Consider the following 8,633-nt stretch of genomic DNA (forward strand, 5'->3'; position numbering starts at 1 on the left):
CCACAAAGTGTTTTGTTTTTGTTTTTTGTTTTTGTTTTTTGTTTTGTTTTTTTAAATGCTTTATATAATACTAGTCTGTTCCACTTTCACAGATCCAAGACAACTTTAATTTTTAAAAATGTATTTATCTATTCACATTACAACCCAATATCAGCCCCTCCCCTCCTCCCAGTACCCCCTCATACAAGTCCTCCTCCACCCCACCTTTTCCTTCTCTTTTGAGGAGAAGTTCCCCTCTGGGTGTCACCCTCCACTTCCCATTCCCACCCCCATCTGCCCCCCACAGCCCCCCAATGCACATCTAGTTGAGGGATTAGGCACATCCTCTCCCACTAAGGCCAAACAATGCAGTCCATTTAGGGGTGAGGGATCCACAGGCAGGCAGACAACAGGTTCAGGGACAGCCCCTGCTCCAGTTGTTGGGGGACCCCCATGAAGACCAAACTGCTCATCTGCTACACATGTGCAGGGGGCCTAGGTCCAGCCCCTGCTCCCTCTTTGTTTGGTGACTGGGTCTCTGGGAGACAACCCTAATTTTTAAAAGTTTCTTCTTTCTCATCTTGTCAAAGCACTCTCACAACAGGTATCCTGGGACCACATCTGTTTCACCAGCCTATAGCAAAGCACTGTGCATCCATAAATGGGCTCGTGCAGTGGGGAGGGAAGAGAACAGAGTAACTGGGGAAATGCATCCACTTTGCCTCTGTTGGAAGGGTCAAGACCGAGCTACAGAGAAGTGGGACCTTGGAAGGGTTCTGCTATCTGACTCGCTTCTATTATTACTGAGAACCGTGAAATTAACAGGTTTGTGTGAAGCAGTGATAATGTGTCTTCACCATCACCAGGATGTGAGGCTGTTGAATCCATGGTCCACTGATGCTCAGAGTGTCCCTAGTAGGTGGTTACCCTTCACTCTGTAGAATCTCTATACATCCCTCATGGCTGTTGGGGGAAGGGTAATGTTTGGAATGTGCGTGGTCCACACACACCCACTACCCAGTTCATATGCTGGCTTCAATATGGTTTCGTCAATACGGTGGTGGGATGCCATGAGAGTAGTCTTCCTGAGTGGGACTGGTGGAGACCACGTACAGACAATTGTACAGACAATTCCACTAAGCTCCTCCCAACAGTGACCTAGCAACAGTGGAATCATCACCTACTGCCATTACTACCTACACCCACCAACCTGCCAGGTGCCAGTGACCTGGCATACCCTCAATACCCCACCCCACCCCTTCTTCTTCTTTTGATATCTCCCTCTCCCTCCCTTCTCACTCTCTTTCTCTCTCTATCCCCATATGTTCCCAGCCCACCTCTCTTTCTCTTTCTCTTTCTCTTTCTCTTTCTCTTTCTCTTTCTCTTTCTCTTTCTCTTTCTCTTTCTCTTTCTCTCTCTCTCTCTCTCTCTCTCTCTCTCTCTCTCCCTCTCCCTCTCCCTCTCCCTCTCCCTCTCCCTCTCCCTCTCCCTCTCCCTCTCTCTCTTTCTCTTTCTCTCTCTCCTTCTCTGTCCCCCACCTTCTCTGCCTCTACCCCTTTTCCAAGTCCTCACTCCCCTTCCCCCTTAATAAACTTTCCTTATATCGGATCTGTAATGGTGTGATTTCTCAAGTGGACACCTTGACATATGCCCGCCAGGTACCTCCTTACTCCAGCTGCTGCCGCATTTTATTTCATAACACAAACCACCAGTTTCTTGGCCTAGGATGCTGGTTGGAGTCTGAGCCCCGTTCCTGCCTGTGTTTTTGACTGGGTGCATGCCACGCTGGATCCCACTTTCCCATACCTTGTCTCAAAGGACCTTACTACATCCATTTCTTTGCACCACACCCCCCTCCAAACTGGCACACAATTTCTAGGAGGAAACTTCTAGAAGAACAAGAGTGTTTTTAATTCTAGCATCTCTGTGTGTGTGTGTGTGTGTGTGTGTGTGTGTGTGTTGAGGGTGCCTCTTGGGCACTTCCTAGGAGATAAAGATGATGTTCGTAGTGTTGACAGTCAAGGCAGCGAGAAACGGAAACATTAGGGACAGCCAGAACACAACTAAGTCAGACTGTAATTTGCTAAGCCCTATACCAAAATCCTTGCCAACCACACCATTGTTCTGTGCTTGCCTGGATTTCCATTCTAACTGAGCTGCTCAGTGAAGCCACACTGGGGCCTCCCCTAGATCCTGGGTTAGGCCATTAGCGATGCCAGCTCCCTTCACACCCACAAAGAGATGCTGCCTGGAGCTAAGACACAGGGATCCTCTGGAGGCTCCAGGCTGTCCAGAGAAGTTCTCGGCGGTCCCCACCCCTTGGACGGGTTTCCAAGCTTTAGACAGCTCACTTGTCAAAACACCTTGAAATAGTCAGGCTAGGTACAATATAAACATTCGTGTAGTTACAGGATAATAATTACACCCTCCATGTACATAACACCTTTCTCCCCCAGAGCAGCCGACTCCTGCATTATCTCATTAGTTCTCCCATCCCTGGGAGGCAGGGAGGACCCAGTGTGGTTGCCCACAGTTCACAGATGGGAGAGAGAAAAGGAAAGAAGGAAAGGAGGGAGAGAGGGAAGAAAGAGGGAAGGACCTGGCCCAGGGTCACACACTTAGTTACAGGGGTTAGGTGTGGTCTAGCTGGGGACTTGGGGAGAAAAATGGAAAAGCCTCCTCCACTGAGCACTTGAGAGATGGTGCCAGACAGACGGGACCAGGTTTCCTTTGCAGCAGCCTTCTGGGCTGGGAGTCTTCTGGTCCTCACTCTGCAGATGGGGAAAGTATGCACAGAGAAGTGCAGCTGCTTCCAAGGGCGCGTCAGAGGCAGGCCAGCTCCCGGCAGTCCTGAACAGCCAGCAGAACCTCAGCCAGCACCCGGAGCAACCGAGCAAGGCTAGGTAAACAAAGGCAGGGAAGGGGTTGGGCCCCCCTCTGGCCCACAGAGGTCAGAGGTAGCTGAGCAAAAGCTGCTCATTATGTAGCCTTATGGAATCCATAGAAAAGGCCCTAATTCACTGAGAGCTGCACCCCACCCCCATGCCTCTCCCCTCGCTGGTCGCGTTCTCGGGCTCATCCTTTTGACATAGGGACAATTACTGCCATTCATACCCACCCCGACCACCTGCCACCGGCTCATTCTCATGCTCATGGGGCTAAAGAGCAGGCACAAAACCGGCCAAACTGAGATTCCCACCAGACCCAGGAAGGGACCCCTGTGCACCCCCCCACCCCACCCCACCCCCACCCCTGCCAGAGCACAGGGGCAGGAGGCCTCCCTTTACAATTTCCGGGGTCCTGTGGGGACTGGAAAACTCAAGCTAGAGCTGGCAAGGAGGTTGCCTGGCCTGACTGCTCAAGGCATCTCAACTCTCTGGGAGGTCTGACCGGAAGTTACGCCTTTGCGATGCAAAGGCTTGGGTCCCAAGTTCTGACCCTCACAGAGTGTGTGGCTGGAGCTGGGGATTATATATTCAGAAATTCTGTGAACTGGTCGGTATCGGTCACACTGGAAGTTTGAAATGACCTCTGTCAGGACAATACCATGCGCATGGGCAAATGCTGCCTGTCCTCCACCCCACTTGCCCACCCCTGCCTCACAGCCAGCTGTTAAACATTTACAGGCATAGTCACCTTCCAGGAACATCTGGACAGACTGCAAAAGCAAGGCAGGCTCTCGGGCCAGCCAAAATGTCCACTCCTAGCCAGAAACAAGATCCTCTGAGCTGTCCCTGATGGGTATCTGGGCATTCAACATTGTAGAGACACTTTCTTCTAAGCTCCTTCAAAAACCAAGCCAAACTAACAAGATTATTATTTGAACCCAAAGAATGGATTCTCTGTATAGAGAGTGAGTGTTGGCTCTTTGGCACCATTTGCTAAGACACCAAACCACACGTTCATCATGATACTTGCAAACACTGAATGGATTAGACTGAACTGGGTTATTTTTTAAAAGAGGCTTCAGGTCCTGGGTTCAATTCCTGACAATCATGTGGTACCTCACAGCCATCTAATATGTAATCTTATGCCCTCTTCTGGCACACAGGTGTACATGCAGATAAAGCACTCATACACATGAAATAAATAATAAATTAAAAAAAAAGATACTTCATTTGGTTAATGAATCAATGTACAGGTGTCAAGGGTGATGTTTTAGTCGGCATATAAACATATGCTGGTTAATAGTGGCAATTTGGCAGACAGGATCTGGACTGACTTAGGCTCTGGTGATGCATTTGAGGGATTATCCAGATGAGATTAACTGAGGTGAGCTAGCAGACCCACCTCAGAGGCAGGCAGCATCCACAGGCTGAGGTAGAAGAAGCAGGCTGAGCAGAGCACAGGCATTCACGGCTCTTTCCTGACTGCAGCTGCCTCAAGCTCCTGCCACCACACCTTACCCACACGATGAACTTTACCACAGCTCTGTAAGCCGTAATAAACCCTTCCTTCCCTCTTTAGGTTGCATCCGTTGAGTATCTCACTGCAGCAATGAGTCAAGTGTCTAATATAACGTGTGTGGCCGCCTTCCGATGGTGGAGTAACAAGGACTCTCCCACCCTGTACAGGGCCTGCCTAGAGGTGGATGGACCTCCTTGTGGTCTTTGAAACACTTCTCAGGATGCTGAGGGACATTGTGAGGTCCAGTGAAATTGTCTGTCTGTGCAACTTACCAGAAGGCAAGAGAGAATCCTGCCCTAAAACAGGAGGCATTTGGGAGCTGTTTTCATGGTAAAGGCTGGAGAACAGAACTTAGTTTTGAAACAGCCATGTTTGCAGCCATTGCGGGGATGTTGCTTTCTCCTGAGTGTAGTGTAAAGAAAGTGAATAAACAAGCTACGGGCAGAGCCTCCAACTGCTGTCCACTGAAAAGCTGTGGTTGCTATCTCTTTGGAAAGCATTTTATACCTTGTTCATCGCCCACTCTGAGACTTGCCCATGTAGTCAGTCCTAAATCCTCTACACAAACCCTACAGGTCCTTGCAAATCCCAAACCCTGGGGTTGGATGCAGGAGCAGCTCTGGTCTTCACCAGGTTTATCTCAGTAACTCAAGGACTCTTTAAACCTCCTGCCTAAGCCTAATCAAGCCCTTTCTCCAGGCTACACATGTAATTAATTCTAATTAATTCTAATCTCTTGCAGTCCTAGGATTAGGCCAAACCCAGGACCTGGCACATGCCCTTTACCACTGAGCTAAATCTCTATCCCATCTTTATCTCTTCAACTAGGAAGAAACAACTTAAAATGCTCCCCATCTATGCACCAGTATTTATTGTTCACCCATCATGCACCTAACCTTGTGTGGACCTAAGAGTAGAGGGTATAGAGGAAAACAGGTGGAATTGTCCTGCCTTCCCAGAGACAATGACTATCCAGAAAGTTTGGGGCACATCCAAGAGGACTTCTGACCTCAAACTCACATATCAATAAAAGCTTTTGGGGTTATGATAGTTACCTGAGGGTACGGAGAAAATGCCCATATTGAGGAATCAAAATTTATTTTCTGGAAAGGCCATCCCCTATAGTTCCAAACAGTATAAAAACATAACCATGTAGTGAATGCAGAACTTTGGCTCGGGGTGTCTTTCCAAAGGCCTGTATGTTAAATGCTTGGTCTTCAGGCTGACACTACTGGGGAGTGGTGGAAGCCTTTACAAGGTAGGCCTAGGGAAGGAGGTTTTAGGTCCAAAAGGGAGGGGTGTGCCTTGAAGTAGCCAATGGGATCTAAGCACCCCTTTCTCTTGTCTTTGCTTCTAGGCTACCATGATGTAAGAGATCCCTCCTCCCCTCCTCCCCTCCTCCCCTCCTCCCCTCCTCCCCTCCTCCCCTCCTCCCCTCCTCCCCTCCTCCCCTCCTCCCCTCCTCCCCTCCTCCCCTCCTCCCCTCCTCCCCTCCTCCCCTCCTCCCCTCCTCCCCTCCTCCCCTCCTTCCTCCTCCTCCCCTCCTCCCCTCCTCCCCTCCTTCCTCCTCCTCCCCTCCTCCCCTCCTCCCCTCCTCCCCTCCTCCCCTCCTCCCCTCCTCCCCTCCTCCCCTCCTCCCCTCCTCCCCTCCTTCCTCCTCCTCCCCTCCTCCCCTCCTTCCTCCTCCTCCCCTCCTCCCTACTACGTACTGGCCCTCACTGCAGCCCCAAAAGCAACAGGCCAACTGACAAGGGACTGGAACCTCCAACACTGCCAACCAAAAGGAAAGTACGTAAAGTACACAAAGCTGATTAGCACTCGGAAGGTTTCAGGCTAGGCGGTCTGGGTTCTAACTACCCAGTTCTGCCTGTTGTAGCACAGCTGGTCATAAGCAACAGGAAAACAAATGAGTATGGCTGTGTTCCAGAAAAATCTGAATCGTGGATGCTGAAGTCTAAATTCCTATCATCTTTAGTTGTCATAAAATACGATCTTTTTAGTTTTTCACTCTAAAAGTGGTCAAAGTCGCTCTTAGCTCCTAGATCAGATTGTCCTCGAGACAGTGATCTCATCCCCTGATTCAGATGAAGGATGTTGGAGGAGGTAGATGTAGGCTTCAGGGCTTCCAGGCTGTGGGATGGCCTAGAGGTGCCCAAAGGATGAACCCTGTTTTGGACTTTACCCTACGTGTGCTTGATGGATTTTCAGTGGAACACTCATTTGTTAAATACATTTTTGGGCTTTTTTTTTTTTTTTTTTTTTTTGCTTTGCTTTGAGCTTTTTGGGGGTGGTGCATTAAGTGTTGGCAGAGCAATCCTGAGGGAACCACACCTACTCTAATTCACACATTTGTATAACAATGAAAGTTCCCTAAATCCAATCTGCATACAGAGCTTCCACAGTCAATAGGGCCGAGTCACTAAGTCCCCACATCAGCCACTGTCATCCAACAGAAGTCAGCTAATGACAGCTGTTCTGGGTGGCTAACTGCTGCATATGGCTGCTTTGCTGACTTCCAAACACAGACTGGGTTTAAGAGCCTGGTTTTTGGGAGGCCTTCTCCCTACCTCTCCTGTGCTCTGATACTTCGAAGCTCTCCTTTGCTTTATCGTTGTGGCTTCTCCACGCTCAACAGGCGGCCACAGTGATGGAAACAGTGCATCACTGTGAGGTTCTGGCCACAGGAGGCCTCCACACACCACTGAACCCTGTTGTGTGGGACATCTGTAGCAGTTGTAGTAGTTGGAGCAGGGAGTATTTGGATCAAAGCTGCTACATTCCCAAGACCACGGCTACACTGCCAACCTTCCTTCTCAGCTCCTTCTTGCCTTCCATCATGTTCTCCTTTCTTGTTCTTTGTGTTGCCTGACCTCTGAGTTCACTGGAGTCAACTCTTTTCATTCAATCCAGAACTGTCTAAGGGACTGCTTTAGGCAACCAGGAAAGGTTTAGTTGAAGAAACAGCCTTGAGGAGAGCCCTGAACTTATATGCCCTTTCATCTTTGCTTCTATTGAGTCTGATTTTGAGATTTTATTATTTTAATTGTGTGAATGTGTGTATGTGTGTGGGGGGTGGGGTGGGGGAGGGATGCACACACAGGCCTGTGTCTGATCCTCAAAGGAACTGAAGTTGCAGGCAGTTGTGAGTTCTGAAAACTGAACTTTGGTCCTCTACAAGAGCAGTAGCTGCCCTTAACTACTGAGCCATCTTTCCAATCTCCAGACTTTTCCATCTTTAAAGTTTCTGTGAGGAGAAATGATCTGATTTTCTTCTGATTCTTCCTCACATTTTACATGTGAGGAAGTTGGGTTTTGTAAAGGTTTCCTAAGGTCACAGACTAAGGAGTATCTGGAGGTTGATATTTTCTCTGCCCTGAGTTCAAGCCCTGCTCCTGGCATTAATTAACTAAGTAACCTTGGCTATGACCTCATTCCATAAGCCCTACCTATCAGTAATGACTCGCTCTCTCCTGCACCAAGAAGCATATCCAAGGAGTTTGCTGCCTTAAAGAAACATGCTTTGGGAATCTTACTATTTGCCCAAACTCTGGCAGGTAGACAAAACAAAAGTCCCTCTACTCAGGGAGAGGAGCCTAGAGGCTGGAGCTTTAGTAAGTGACAATGTGCTGTTGGGACAGACTCAGAGGAGATAAGGACACTGCTAAAGATTTTGGCAAATCGTTTCAGACAAAAGAAAGAGCCAGTACAAATGCCTGAGCCTAGAATCATATTCAGTGTACTCAAGGAGCAAGGAAAAGGCCAACATGCCTGCAGCAGACGAGGAATGGGAAGAGAGACAGGAAATGAGGTCAGAGAAGGTAATTCGGAGATGTAAAGGGTTGAGGGATGTTACAAGGACTAATTTTCTTCTAACATCCACAATCTCAAGGCTTTAAGCCTCTTTAGTCCATGTCTACATGTCCTCATGATTGCATGGATTCTTAGAGTGAGATGGATCCTCTCTCAGCTCTTGGTGAGTTTACCACACAGAGTTTAACTAGGGTGCTTGACAATTAAGAGCCACCCAAGCCAGCTAGAACCAGTAGCTTCCCCGTTCATTATCTCAAGAAGAATAAGGGAATGGAGATAAAGAGTCAGGAATATCAATATAGATTTAGAAAAGAAAAGTAAGAAAGAACTCTGGAGAGTGGGAAGGGTTCCAAAGGAAGAATGTGCTGCCCTGGCCCAAGACTTTCGTGAAGTCTTACAGTAGGAGTTAGAAAGAGAATGAGGTCATCTTCACTGGG

This window comes from Mus musculus, chromosome 1, assembly GCF_000001635.26.
Source record: "Mus musculus strain C57BL/6J chromosome 1, GRCm38.p6 C57BL/6J".
In the NCBI taxonomy this organism is placed as follows: domain Eukaryota; kingdom Metazoa; phylum Chordata; class Mammalia; order Rodentia; family Muridae; genus Mus; species Mus musculus.